The 15,498-nt window shown below is 48.1% G+C and overlaps 1 protein-coding gene across 6 annotated transcripts in view; it reads right to left on the reverse strand.

Moving 5' to 3' along the window:
- DENND5B (DENN domain containing 5B) overlaps window positions 1–15,498 on the reverse strand; it is a 1,683,961-nt gene that overhangs the window by 1,042,309 nt on the left and 626,154 nt on the right. The window lies entirely within an intron of this gene.

A 15,498-nucleotide genomic window follows, 5' to 3' on the forward strand; every position in this document is an offset into this window, starting at 1 on the left:
GCTGGGATGGTAACCCTGTCGAAGATTTGGGTGTTTGATGTCTTGGACCTTAAAAGCGTGAGTGGGACATGCTTCTTAATGAGTTCCCACATTATGGACGCTTTTGAAAGGGGCGTGGAAATACCTTCGACACATGCTCTTCAGCCCGCTAAAGGAGGGCCTTTGTAGGTGCAGTGTCGGAAATGGGCCTGGTTGGCGCCTGTTTCGAAGATCAGTTGCGCTGCAACCACGATGGCCCAGAGGACTGGGGTGACATGGAGGACCTTTCCTTAGACACAGCGTGGCCATGAACGGTCAACGACGTGGTCCACATTTGGCCATGGGGTATGTGCTTAGTGTGGCATGATTTATGTGTGCCTTTGCCGCCGGGTGATTCCTCCATCACAGGACCGCTTGGCCTGCTTAGCGGAGTCGGGTGCTCACAAATGGGATTCTTTCAAACCCTGATCGCCTTTGGCGTCACTTAGGATGCGTATGCTGCCTTCACTGGATTGCCCTGCCACATCTATGGAGGCCTCGGCTTGCATGGCTTGGGCAGCCCAGCACTTTGACGGTCCTTCAAGGTATTACGACGGAAAAGCCTGCAGGACTTGCAGTTCATTTTCAGGCTGATCCCCTGGCAGACAATGATTGAACACTGTCTGCATGTCTTTGCAGGGGTATTTCCTGTTACAGGATGGGCAGAATTTAAATGGCGCCTTTTCCTCCATGGGCAGTGAAAAAGGCAGCAAAGCTATGAAAGGGAAGACAAGGGGTCAGAAGAGGCATTCTCCAAAAGGCAAAGAAGTGTATGACCCCCCCCACCCCCACTCTCCCTACTGCGATAGGGCGAGGCCTATGCAGGCCGCAGTCGCGCTAGGACGAGACGGTTGTAGCATCGTCGAAGATGCATCAGTTTCTTCGAAAGCCGCCGAAGCAGTTGTTCATGCGGCAGGCGATGGGTAGTTGTCGAAAGAATAGTAAGAGTGTAATATTAAACTTTCTAATCAAAAGGCGTTAGCCAGAAGAAATCCGCAAAATCTCAGCCTACTAGCAGAAAATTAACCGGGGGACCTAGATGCATGAAGGACCATGGGTACAGTAGAAGTCACACTAGGGATAGTATTTTAACACGCGCCGTCGACATCCCTTTTCGAGCATGTGTTCTAAGCAGATACACAAGTCTCAGAAAATTTGATACATTACTCACCGTAACTGTATTCCTGATGCTTGTATCTGCTCAGATTCACATGCTGGGCATAGGCCGACAGCTAGTGTAAGCTGCAGAGAATTACAGTTATTTTCCAAACTCAAAAAGGGACATCGACAGGGCGTGCCAGTAATACTATCCCTAGTGTGGGCGCATGTGAATCTAAGCAGATTCAAGCATCAGAAATACGATCATGGCGAGTAATGTACCCCTTTTGAGGCTTGTGGAATCTGCTTAGATGACATGCTGTGCATAGATTAGCGAGCAGTACTAGAAGACAGTGGTGGGATGTGAGAAGGTTCATGGGCGAACAGATGTCTTAGAGCTGCTTGTCTCACCTGTGTATCTGTCTTGGAATGAAGGTCAATGCAGTAGTGTTGAGTGAAAGTGTGTATTGAGCTCCATGTTGCTGCTCTGCAAATGCTGTCTAGAGGGACATTTGCAATAAAAGCCAGAGTGGCTCCTGTGCTCCTTGTGGAGTGAGCTCTGGGTGTAAAAGGCGGTGTCTTGTCTGATAGGGAATAGCACAATTGTATACATCTGACTATCCATCTAGAGAAGGCATTCTTTGAAATGCGGTCACCTTCTCTGCCTGGCGCTATGGCGACAAACAGTTAATCTGTTTTTCTTAGCAGTCTGGTCTTGTCTACATAGTAGAGGACCGCTCTCCTCACATCTAGTGTGTGGAGTTTTACTTCAGCTGAGAAGGTGGGTTCCTGGAAGAAAGCCGGTAGCTCAATAGACTGGTTTAGGTGAAATTTAGATATGAATTTAGGGGAAAACATAGGGTGAGTATGTAAAACCAGCTCGGCTTTGTGTACAACAAAGAAAGGATCCTGGCATTGACAATGCTTGTATTTCCCTAACTTTATTTTTATATAAAGGCAGTTTTATAAGTCAGGTGTTTGAGACAAGACTTGTGCATCGTCTCGAAAGGGGGTGCCATGAGCTTAGAGAGTAAAACATTGTGATCCCATCCTGGTGGTGGGTTCAAAATTGGAGGGTGGAGTCTTTTTATTCCCTCCATGAATGCTTTGATGACTGGTACCTTCCACCATGAGACTTTACTGTGGGAAGTGGTACAGGATGACAAAGCCGCCAGGTGGACCTTTAAGGAGTTGAATACTAACCCGGGATCTAGCAAGTGGAGCATATAAATTAGAATGTGGGAAGGAGTACATTGTATGGGGTCAATTTGTTTAGACTGGCACCAAATTACAAATCTCCTCCACTTGTCAAAATAACAGTGCCTAGTGTTAGGTTTTCTTGATTCCTTTAAGATACCCATACATCTCTGTGGCAGATTAAGATGTCCAAACTCTATGACCTCAGGAGCCATGCTGCCAAGTTCATTGAGTGAGGTTGACCCATTATGCGTTATGTAGCATGGACAAGATATATATTCTTTCATGCGTTTTTAATAACGATTTAAGGAAATTGTTAGACTTTGTAAGGTATAATCAATTACTGCTAGGGGATCATACAGCCTGGCACAAGAATATGGATTACTTTCAAAATGTGATGTAATATAAAATTGGAGACAAATATGCATATAATCTTTATTGGTAATTGGTAAACAGCATCAGGTTTGAAGGTGACAATATACTCTGTTACTGTGATCTTGTAGTCAGTGCTGTGTTAGAGATTTCTACCTAATGTTAACCAATAAGTTTGGAGTTTTAGTGTCTGGAATGCTTATTAACAGCAATGAGAATTAGGGAAACGTTTATGAGTAAGACCAACAAATATTGGGTATTGGAGAGTTGACTTTTTAGCATGTTAGTACTTTTGTGCCTTGAATTAACTGTCTACTGGGTTTTGTATACATTTGCTTGTGTTATTTTCTTTTCTTTTTATCAAGTAAGGTATTACTTTGTAGGTTTATTCATTTATTTGAATAAACATGTTCCCTACCAACACTAATTTTCCTTTTCCTCCCCTTAAACTGTATCTGGTCACAACAGCTAGGACGTAAGTGTTTGCAGAAATACAGTTGTGGAATAAAAGAAAACACACACATACTGCAATTATAAATCGGTACTGATGGATGACAACACAAATGCACCATACACTTCTGTGCTTTTTAGTGACAAATGAGAAAGAAAGGCAAAAAAAAAACGAAATCAAACCTGATCTAGTGTATCCAGAGTTTTCCTGCCTCCATCCTTGTGGTAAGGCACAGAGTACCCTGCACATCGTACATCTTTCTGGCAGAATTCTACAACAATGTAGCACAACTCAGCTCCCATGTATCTATGGTGCACACTCACCTACATAGCAAATGGACATTTAGAGGCCAACAGGCGAGTTCACTAATAGATGTTGGAAGGTTCCTTTCTCTAAACCGGAAACCTTCGAGCGAGCGACGAGCGAGTAGCGGAGTGGACTAGGAGCGGCTGTGTGGATGTGAGCGGCTGCTGGTCTGGAGATCCACGCTGGCCGGCTGACAGGCTTTACGGGGCTGTGGTGAACTTTCTATCTCCGTGCCGCCTGTACTCCGCCTGTACTCTGCCTCTGCTCCTTGTGGACAGGTGACACGCTCTTTACCCGGTTCTCTACCCGGACCCAGCGCTGTCTGTATTCGCTGTACTTTGGACAGCCGGACCGACCTTTTACAAACATGGCTCCGCCTATTCTAACTGAGGTTAACCATGAGAAACGTTGCTTGCGAAGCAGCAAACCGTCTAGCGAAGCCGAAAGAGTGGGAGTGGAGGAAGGGAGAGCCCCCTACCACCAACGACTCCCGCGATCCCGCCTCGGCATGACCGCAAATCGGGACTGACACCGGTAGTACCTGAGCTTTCGAAGAACAAGGCACTGACTAAACCCGTAACGATATTGTTACTGAACAAACCACCGTCAGAGCGCTCGCCACGCATTACATCAGGAGAAAGCCCTGACCAAGAAAAAGAAACAGCACGAGGGGCGGACCCGCCGGTCCTGGAGGAGCCACCAGCCAGGATCAAGGTCACGGTACCCCCAGGCAAAGCGACAATAACCCCATCTAACAAGTCAGGGTCGCGAGGGAGCCTGCAAACAGAACTTCAAACCCCCCTCTGTTCTACCGTATCGACGAGTGGCCCCTCGCCTGAAGCTGTGGGAAGACGGCTTCAGCAGAGTCCTGAACGGCTGGGGGGTGAGAACTCGCTTCCTGCAACAGAAGAAAGCCTACATTGTAAACGGACACAAAACCTTCTTACTATTTGTAACAGGGAGGTGAATGGAGCCGGGGATGTCCAGGCTCAGGTCTTCCCTCGGCCTAGGGTCTCAATTACGGCCATGATCCATAGAAGTACAACTTCACCATTGGGAAATCAGGCACTAACCACTACAATAGATCTAGTCACAAGAACTGGCTCAAGCGACTCTTTAACATCTGATCAAGATGACCAGTCAAAAATATATGAACTGCGGAGCTTTGAGGATGAAGCTTTGGAAACAAGCTTCACTGAAAAAACTAAACTCTTAGACTCCACACCAACATCGGAAGAGATCACCAATCAGAATCACAAAACAAACTCCTACACACGCCGACCATGCTAAAGATCTAAATTCGAAGCAAGGGGCCGACCCATCAAGTGCGCAAAGTGACCCCCACTTACATGATGAGGCATCTGACCTCATACCAAAGGCAACAAATTCAAAAGGAACAACGAAAATAAAGATAGCACCTAATAAAACCTTTACAAAAAAACTGCGAAAAGTCGGCCCCAAAATACAAGGGGGCGCAAAGTGCTTTCCAACCCCTTTGATATCGTCCTCCCTGAAAGAATATTTTCTAAAACAGTACAAAAGAAAATTGGACCAAGACTCCGAGGTCTCCAACGCAGAGATCTTGGAGGCCGTCCAAGACCCCTCCCCGGCAAACAAATTGCGCAAAACCAATCTCCCCATCCCCAGGCTGGACCCAAAGCCTAAATCACCAGTGCAAAAGGCTTCGAACAGTGAAGAAACTCATGACACCAGTCTAGAGGCACCAGTTAGAAACTAACGCATTCTATCATTTCGTCAAAGTCTCCAAAGATCTATTGGACCCGCAAATAGAAATGAAGTAGAATAAACACTGATGGTACTCAGGGGGTAGCAAGCCCACTAGTTCCAACTACACCGTCATGTGACCGGGCACGCTCAAAAACAGTAGCTGGGCAGACAGAAGATCGACACACATGGACAAGAGCACATACTCAAGAATCACTCCGCACCTACCAGGCACTGCAAACAGAGGATTAAGTTCGCTCTCAAGAGCCATCGACACTCTCAGATAGAAGAATCCAAGACAAAACCCCCCCTACATTCCGGCGACAAAGGTGTTTACATGCCGGCCAAAAGTAGACGCCTAAGCGAATTATCAGCCGCTGCTCCTCCAAGTAAACAAGCAAACCTGTTATCAATAATGTCAACAATTACAATAGCTCTAAACCCTTTAGCAAAACTCTACGAGTCCATTAACGAGGCCCTGAAAGACAACACTGCAATGTCAGCTACAAAGATCACTAAATTGACTTTCATTGAAGGATTTATAACAGCCCTGGACTCAAAAACTAGCAAAACACAGGCGCTAATGGAGACAAAAATTGCCAAACTGGAAGAACAGCTTAAGGAAAGGCACCACGTCATTGAAGCCATCGTACCATCACTTTCAAGAGCGACTCAAACCACTGAAGGGAAAATACAGAAGGACCTGGCCCCTATCTTCTCAAAAATAACATCACATCAACTGGCTGCTACACCAGAATCTAGGCCTTCAAAAGAACGAACAGAGCAGAAATCACAGCAGATTCAGTCACCAAAAAAACGAAATCAACAAAAAAAATTAGTTCGGACCAATTCATCAAGCCAAATTAGGGAAAAGTCGCCCCAACTGCTGTTGGTCCCAGGTATTGGAAAAAAAGAAGAAAAAACAAGGACGGCTGAATGTATACGACCTGCTTTATCCACCACAGTAGGTCATTATGACCTGGCCCAGTCACCAAAAACGATTGAAGAATTTCAGGAAAACAGTGACTTAATGAATTTGTCTCAACATCATGACAACTCAGAAGATTCTTTAGTAACACTAAGAACACCCCAGTCAACCCACAAACTACCATCAGCAGTCCTAACCACAAGCACATCGCCCTGCTACATCGATGAAGCAGAAGGAGGTGACGGGACTCCCCCTTCCCGGAAGAACCGGCCGGGCAAGGCCGTGGGGGGTTTCTACAGATAGGCGAAGAAATCAGCAAGTGAGCCCTCATTCACAAATAGGTAGTCGGACGTGCACAGCAGGAAACAGAAGAGAGTACCAACCAGACACCCAGAAGCTAAACAGATACACAGACTAACCCAGGAAGACACAAGGACTTAAAAAGTCTGAAGAAAAATTACCAGAAACCACTATTTTCAAACTTGAGCAAATCTCATCAAAAGAAAGATATATGGTACTAAATAGAAAAACGGTTCTAAAAATCCTGGCTAAGATCAGCAAGCTACAACACCTGACTACCAACGATTTCGAATTGGTGGAACCATACCACAGGCAACAAAGAGCAAAAGCATACATCCATATAAGAAACAAAGCTCTATTAGAAATCCGCACAGAAGTGACAAAAGACCTGCACAAATTAGGATTCAACCTCATCCCATTACCTAAGCTCAAATCTAAACAGCCAGATCAAGAAATTTCGAAAGAGGGGTTCCCGGACAGGACCCACTACATCTCAAAAACTGATGCCTTACACAATCAAAACCGATGGCAAGATACCCCGAGACGAAGAGCCTGGCACCAGACCACAAAAAATGGATCAGACGAGCGATATAGGAGAAAAGAGGGTGCTAACCATGAGTCTTCAACAAATGTGAAAGTTCCGGCCGGAGCACCAGACAGTACAAACAATACAAAACTCTGGAGAGTTCAACGGAAAGAAATTCTACCACACACAAATGGGAGGAAAACAACCGAAACCAAAAGTCTCAGAAGAACGTAAGTTTCAGATGGACCATGGAAGTGGCTGGCCCACACGTTTGGACGAAGCCAAAAGAAATAGAAGCTAACAAGAAGACCTCAAGTTCCACTCACGTCGGGCGGGGAAACTGCCCCAAAACTTCAGAAAAAAGAACTGGTAATGGCATCATGGAACACGAGAGGCTACAAACATCTAACCCGACCCAGTGATGTTAATCTGGAAAACTGACATCGTGTGTCGACAGGAAACTTGGCTGACAGACAAACCGACATTAGATGGATTTGCAATTGAACTTTCTCCAGCTTCCAGGTCGCTGATGGGAAGACCGTCCTCGGGCCTACTAACCGCTACACGGATAGGCTCAGGGATTACATCAAAAACCAAAATCATCGAAGCCTACGGCATACTTGGTACTCTAACTTCATGGCAGCGCCGCAATCTAGTCGGACACATGGACTACCTTGGACCTGGCGATTGTCAATCTGTACTGGAATCCCGAGAGAACATCAACCAAATAATTTTGCAAATCTGTCGCCGAAGCCATCAATGCCATCAACGTGGATCTAAACATTGACAATATCATAATCTGTGGAGATCTAAATGCAAAGTGCAAAACACATTACACCTAAAAGAGCTCCATCGATTCACCCATTGACAGATTAAAGAGGCTTGGCGCGGTCAAAACTAATTAAATCAAGAAATCTCTATAACGTAGCAACGCTACAAGACAACCACAGATTCCAACGTGGGAAAGGCAAGAAGCATCTGCCACTCTTGATTACATATTCGTAACTGAAGGTTTAATCCCTTACATCATCTCCTTCAAAGTACTGAAAACCTTGGAAAGTGACCATAATCTGCTGCAAATGTCTTGGGGTGCCCAGACACCTGAAAGGCTGCTATATACATCGGCTGTGGAATCCAACAAGCGCCAAACCCGACTTCACCTTACCGCAGAAAACATAAGATCAATAAAGGATAGGCTAAGTGCGGACCCAGAGTTAACAACATTAAGCACGGCCTTCAAGAGACCGGATTTCACACCCTGTGACCTCACGGGGTGTGTTTTTCAGGAACAAACGGCAAACAGTCCATACATAACCACACCTACGATAGGATGGTGGTGACTAAGCGCCGTGAAACAAGAAACCTGAAAAACTTTGCAACCCGTCATCAAACAGAAGAAGCATGGGCCGCATATTGAAAGGGAGCAAATCTCTACAAATCATGGATCAAACACCATGTGGTGACACTTTACCAAATGACGCTGAAGCCATGTTGAAGTCCTGCGCTTCCAGAAATACAAGAGACTTCTGGAACTTATTAAAAAGCGCAAATTGGCAGAGGACATGCCCACACGCCGTCTCGGAACAAAACTGGGTCTCTTACTTCATCGACCTTTTCCAGTCACCATCATGTCTTCAGGAAGGTCTCAATCCTTATACCTCAACCTTTCAGAAACCAAGCGTGAAGGATGAGAGACCCGACCTCTGGATGGAGAACCTGACCCCTCTCCCGTGAGAGCAGATCGTCTCGGTAGAGAAGACGACGTGGAGGGCAGATGGACAAGTCGAGAAGGTCTGGGTACCACGTCCTCCGGGCCCACGCCGGAGCAATGAGGATCATCCGGGAACCGAACCTCCGCAGTACTTGCGGGATGACGGGGACTGGAGGAAACGCGTACAGCAGTGGGAATGACCACTTCACCACGAACACGCCTCCTAAGGCTCCGTTTGGAGGAAATTCCCACGAACAGAATCTCTCGCACTTCCGGTTGACACTGGGGGCGAAGAGATCCACTTGAGGGGTCCTCCAAAGGCCGAAGATCTCCAGGAGAATCTCCTGAGCCAACTCCCACTCGTGAGAGATCGCGCTCTGCCTGCTCAGAACGTCTGCTGTCTCTTTTTCGTCTCCTGCCAGATGAACTGCCGAGATCGAAACTTCCTGCTGGATTGCCCAGAACCAGAGCTGCATCGCCTCCCTGCACAGAGGAAGTGACCCTGCCCCACCCCTTTTTGTTGAGGTAGTGCATGGCCACCGTGTTGTCTGTCAGGATCAGGACATTCTTTCCTCGCACAATCGGCAGAAAAGCCTTCAGGGCTAGCCCGACGGCCCTCAGCTCCAACAGATTGATGTGGAGTCTGGACTCCGACAGAGACCAATGACCACCGACTGTCAACTCGTTGGCATGAGCTCCCCATCCTGTGAGGGATGCATCCGTCACGATCGTCACCTCCGGCCAGCGCAGCCAAAATGGAACCCCCCTCATCAGATTGCCTTCGTCGGCCCACCACAGAAGGTCCTGGGCGTCCGAAGACGGCACCTGAACAGGGTCCGACATCTTGCCGGAGGACTGACCACTGGAGCTTGAGCACCCATTGCAAAGATCTCATCCGCAACCTGGCCTCTGGCACCAGAAGAATGCAGGATGCCATGAGGCCAAGCTGCCTCAAGAACTCTAACGCTGGGAGAGTCTGGGCAAGTTGAAACTTGTGCACCATCTGCTGAATGTGATGAGCCCTTACCTGGGGAGGAAAACACTGCCCCAGGGACGTGTCGAGCACTGCTCCGATGTACTGAGCCTCTGAGTAGGTGTCAAATGGGACTTCTTTAAGTTGAGGGAGAAGCCCAGCTTGTGGAGGAAGTGGCAGGTAACCTACAGATGATCCAGGACTTGCTCGGGAGAGCGCGCCCTGATCAACCAATTGTCCAGGTAGGGGTAGAAGTGAATCCCTCCTTTCCTGAGGTGCGTTGCCACCACTACCATGAGCTTGGTGAAGACCCTCGGGCGGAGGTCAATCCGAACGGCAGGACCCAAAACTGAAAGTGCGAGTCACCAACCGCGAACCTCGGGTAATTCTTGTGCTTTGGATGGATCGGCACATGAAAATAAGTGTCCTTGAGGTCGAGAGACAACAACCATTCCTGAAGTTGAAGGGCTTGGAGGACCTGAGAGAGAGTAACCATCTTGAACTTGTCCTTCCTGAGGAGTTTGCTCAAACCGCGCAAGTCCATGATGGGTCTCAATCCCCCGTCTTTCTTGGAAATCAAAAAATGAGGGAAATACCATCCCTTGTTCCTCTCCGCTACAGGCACCAGTTCTATGGCGCCTTTCTCCAGCAGGGATTAAATTTCCTGCGCAAGGAGCGGATCCAGACTCTTCAAAGAGAGATTCCCCGGTGGATTGTCTTGAGGCCTCTGCCGGAAAGGAAGACAGTAGCCGTGGGTTATGATCTCCAGAACCCACACATCTGAAGTAATGGCGCGCCACTCTGCAAGATGCTGGGCCAGCCTTCCCCCCAACCAGCGAACCATGGGACATGGCCTCATGACTGAGCTGAAGCGGCTGCGGCGTTGCCTGAGGGCAAAGAGGCAACAGCCCGAGCGGCCTTGGCACCACGAGTACCTTGTTTTCCACCTCTGGCACTCCTACGGTAGCGCCTTTGACTGGCAGCTCCTCTCGCTTTACCAAAGGATGAGTAATAACGAAAGGAACCTCCCCGCCATTGCTGTCCCCTAGGACGAAAAGGCAGAGGTTGTCGAACTGCAGCGTCCAACGACTTTGCTGCAGCTTTTGAGGTCTGCAACCTCTCAAGGCTCTCGTCAGCCTTGCTGCCAAAAAGACGTTCTCCGTCAAAGGGCATGTTGAGGAGCCGGGCCTGCACATCAGGAGCAAACCCCGACTTCCGCAACCACGCAAATCTGCGTATCACGGTGCTCGCCGCCATGGACCGGCTGACGTAATCTGCCATGTCCAAACCCGACTGAACGGCCTCACACATGGCATCCTTGCCATCCTGAACCATGGCAAGGAAACCATCCCGTTCGTCCCCTTCAGGAATATGTTCAGCCGCCAAGGAAACAGTTCCACAGAGCGTGCGTGAAATGAGACAAGGCACATATGGAGTTGGCCGCCTGAAGCGCCATACCCCCTGCAGAAAACACTTTCTTCGCCCAGCCGTCAAAACGCTTGTCGACCCCATCAGGAGGGATGGTAGGGTACGACGCCTGCTTTGCCAAACTCTCCGGAGTAGGGTGCTTGGTCAAGTAGCAGGGGTCACTACTAGCTGGGCGGTAGTGGCAAAGATTGCCCACTGTCGGGAGACTCTCCGGAGCAGTCCAAGCCGCCGCCACGCTCCTCTGTAGAGCCATATGAAACGGCAGTACCGGGTCAGTTGGTGGACCATGTCGAGGGCATCCGTAAGGTCATCCTGAACAAACTCCCCTGGGGGAGCAGACCATCCTAAGTAATCGGTGACCCTTGACATAAGGCGCCAGTACGAAGAATCGGCATGAGTGCCAAGCTCAGGCCTACAAAACACCACCTCCGGAGAGAGCCCACTAGCATCATGTAGGGACTGCCTCAGGTCCTCAAACTGGCTATGGCCCGAGAGAATCTCATCTGGCACCGTTTCAGGCATCATGCCATCATCAGAACCCTCATCCACCTCTAAAATAAACTCCAGATGGTGGTAAGAAGGCACAGAACTTGAACCAAAGCCTTGGCTGACCTTGGCCAGAGCCTTTCTAGGGGGTTCCACCGAGCCACGGGGTACCCCCGTCGACACAGCCTCAAAAGGCGTCGAGTGAAACGGCGCCGACACAGTCCTCGAGATCGGGGCCCCTAGCGTGTACCTCAACGGCCGGAACGCCAGTGGCGTCGACGACTTCTTCGAAGGCAAGCCCTCGAAAGTCTGTCGACGACCTCGGCGTCAACGTCTTCCTTGAAGACACCACGGGTTCACACGGTCTCGAACGCGTCGGGGACCGGGACCTGGACCAGGCATGCTGAGAACGATTCCCCTTGTCCGAGCGGGACCTTTCCCGCGAATCATGACGACCATCCGAGCCCGAAGGCATGCGAGCGGTGTTCCTCGGCTGATCACGACCAACCCCACTCGGAGGCGCGGACAGACCAGTGCCCTGCGATTCGAGAATCGCCAACATTTTCTTCCCGAAGGAAACCCATTCCTCCGGTGTTGCATGCTTGGTGGGGTAAGAGACCTGCCAACGGGCAGAGTCCTTGGATGAGGACGGGGAGGCGACCGATTACGGCGCTTCCGGGAGTGCCTCGAAGAGGCAGAGGAGTGGCGAGACCGACTCCGGGACCGAGACCCACTGGACTTCAGACGACGACACGGAGAGTCGCCCCACGAGTCGTCCGTCGAAAGCCCCGCAGACCTCGACTTCCGGGGCTTGGACACCTTACCTACCGATAACTTCTTCTTGCGCTCCCGCAAGGCTTTCGACGTGAGCGACTGGCAGTCGACACAGTCATCCGTGTTATGGGCCTCCCCGAGGTACCAGAGGCAGGCGTTGTACAAGTGCGTAACCGACATCTTGGACCCACAACGGAACTGAGGCTACGGGCGTCATGCGTCCTACTTATAACATCCAGCGCCGTCGGAGGGCGGCGGCGTATCGACATCGACGCAGGACGCCGAACATTTTCTGAAGCAGCACAGCTGTGGTGATTACCGTCATAGATATGGAATATGTCGGAGGACCCAATCCCCTCGAAACAGTTGTTTGAGGAACCTTGGATTCCCTTGACTGATGTGGAAGACATCTTAAGAACAATCGCAAAACTGAAATCCTCGAGAGCACCAGGACCGGATGGTCTAACAGACATCAAAAAACACCCAGAAGAATGGGCAGCACTAATAAGTGAACCCTTCAATCATTATCGCGAAGCAGATCCCAGAATCTTGGACAGCAGTAGTCCTGGTTCCAATCTTTAAACAAGGGTGCAGAGAAAGCCCGTCCAACTACAGGCCAATTGCCTTGCTAGATATTCTGGGAAAAATATTCGCGACCCTGCTCCTTTCGCATTTCCAAAAATGGGCCAAAGACTCTCCAGCGGTTAACATCTTCCAGACAGGTTTCCAAAAGGGCACAGGCACGGCAATTAACATACTATTGCTAAACATCATAAAAGCACAAGTGAAAACTGGTGCTCCCAAAGTCCACCTGGCCTTAGTGGACCTTTCAAAGGCCTTTGACATGGTGTATCGCGATAAACTTTGGTCCAAACTAAGAACTTGGAAATGCCCGCCACCAATACTGGAACTAATTATGGCCCTACACACAAAAACCACGATGAGTGTTCGTTTGAGTCAACAAGGTCATCACTCAAACAGAATTCCCACGGAACGCAGGGTTAAGCAAGGCTGTCCCTTGGCCCCAGCGTTGTTTATTGCCTTCAATGGAGACTTTCAGTTTAGTGAAAAATAAATTAGTTAGTCCCACCTTTGGAGGAAACGAGCGAAAGTTTCGAGGCTATGGTATGCTGATGACCTGATTCTGATGGTCCAGACCAAAATAGGGCTGCAACGCCAATTAGCGAATCTTTCTATTTATATGAAAAACAACAACTTGGAAATCAACATAAAACGAAAATCCTTCTTTTCACTAAATCGACAATCAATAGTAAAGTCCCTCCGGTTTGGTTCCTAGAAAACACCATACTGGAAGTGGTGAAAGAATAAAAGTACCTTGGGATCTGGATAGACCACTCCTTGAACGAAAAAACCATCGTAAAGTCGCTTTGGGAAAAAACAAGAAATCTGACAGCACAACTAAAAGCCTTGTATAAAAAATTTGGAATGTTTTCATGGACTCCAGCCCTGCAATTCTACAAATCAAAAATCGTTCCAGTTTTAACATACGGACTGGGCGCAAACTTAACCCTTCCACAAGAGATCTGGAAAGCGGTGCTGGGACTTCCTAAGTCAGCACCTATGGCGGCGATCCGGCGTGACCTGGGCCTCGTGTCCCTTGCATCAACAGTTGAACAGGCAGCGCTCCAACTCTATAGGAAAACCCTTCTGCCTGACTCTCTCCCAATATTCCAGGTTGTAGCAGAAGAAATAAAAAGAGGGGGATGCACACCTCTTAACGCCTGGGTAAAGAAATTGAAAGACAAACTGGAAGAGATAGCCTGTACGGAACAACTCTTAATCACAAATCCAGGTAGAGTGAAAGGAAAAATAGAGCAGCAAGACAGAATCATGACCAACGAAAAGATCTTGTCATACAAATTACTCAAAGATTTGCCGCCTGGTCATAACAAGCTAAAAACACCCCCGAGATATTGTGAAAAATTTCCTGAGAAGGACCTGAGAAGAATTTTCATGAGAGCCCGGCTAAACACCTTACATACAAGAGAAATCCTGGTTATCAGATCACAATATCTAACAGCTACATGTCGTCTATGTGAAAAGACAGAGCAAACCGAAAAAGTAAGACACCTCCTTATGACTTGTCCAGAAATGTCCAAGGAAAGAGAGGCATACTTGGCACCACCGTTATCCCATCCCTCAGTGATAAGTGAAGATACGGGTTGGTGTCGGCTAATTGCTGGAAACTCAGCAAGATGGTCGAGGGCAGCAGCAAAACTTTTGAACATTGCTCTGAAGCGAGCAAACTCAGCAAATGTCTGACCGAAAATGACCAACTTCTGACACGATCTCAAAAAGGACTTTCTGAAAGAAAACGGCAGACGAAAGTGGTGTTCCAAGTACCTTCGCAAGAACCCCTAATTAAGAATAGCAAAAGACTTTGTAAAAATCTTTCATGATTAAATACAAATAATAAAAAATAAAAAATAGATGTTTTTGTTATCCCTGCCCATCATTACCATAGGATAGTGGATATGAAGGGCTGGGATAGTGACCATGTCCCTTAAAACTCAGATTACCATTTGGAAATGTTTCTCATCTAGTCGCAAAAGGATCTTCTGGGATAAGGTATTTGCTCAATCCGGCCATGAATCCAGCCTGAAGGAAGCCTTACCCCTAATTTTAAAGTGTGTAGATGGAGAACCCCATCCAAATCATTTAATTCTAGTAAACAAAAACCTAATCAGGGCTATATCCCAAGAACTGATCAAAAGGGTCCCAGCTAAAGGGGTAAACAAACAGGGGGGCATGTGGGTTTGATGGGGCATGTAAGGAGGTGAGGAAACCAATACAGGGGGCCTCAGGGTGACACCTTGATATACCCACAGATCATAGTCAAGAAATGGAGTATAAAAGGACTCTTACAAGGAAGAAGGACATTGCCTGGGAGGAATTAGTGTAGGTGAGAAACAACGACTCTAGGGGTTTCTGGATGGTGGCGGGCAAGGCAACAAATCTGCTCACGAAACACTTGATTGAGAACAATGGTCATGTGCCAGACTAGGTATTCCATGAAAGTCCTAGTTTTTCCAAAGAACACAAGAGTCAATAGTGCCCTTTTGTAACCCCTGATGACACACAAAGATTTAGAAAGGCTCAATGGTATTTTTCCATGCCGACATTAAAGCTACTACTGCAAAAGAATGAAACAAGTCCCTCTGGTCCAGATTCTGCTACATGTGAT

Source organism: Ambystoma mexicanum, chromosome 12, assembly GCF_040938575.1.
Source record: "Ambystoma mexicanum isolate Mex_15411 chromosome 12, UKY_AmexF1_1, whole genome shotgun sequence".
Taxonomy (NCBI): Eukaryota; Metazoa; Chordata; class Amphibia; order Caudata; family Ambystomatidae; genus Ambystoma; species Ambystoma mexicanum.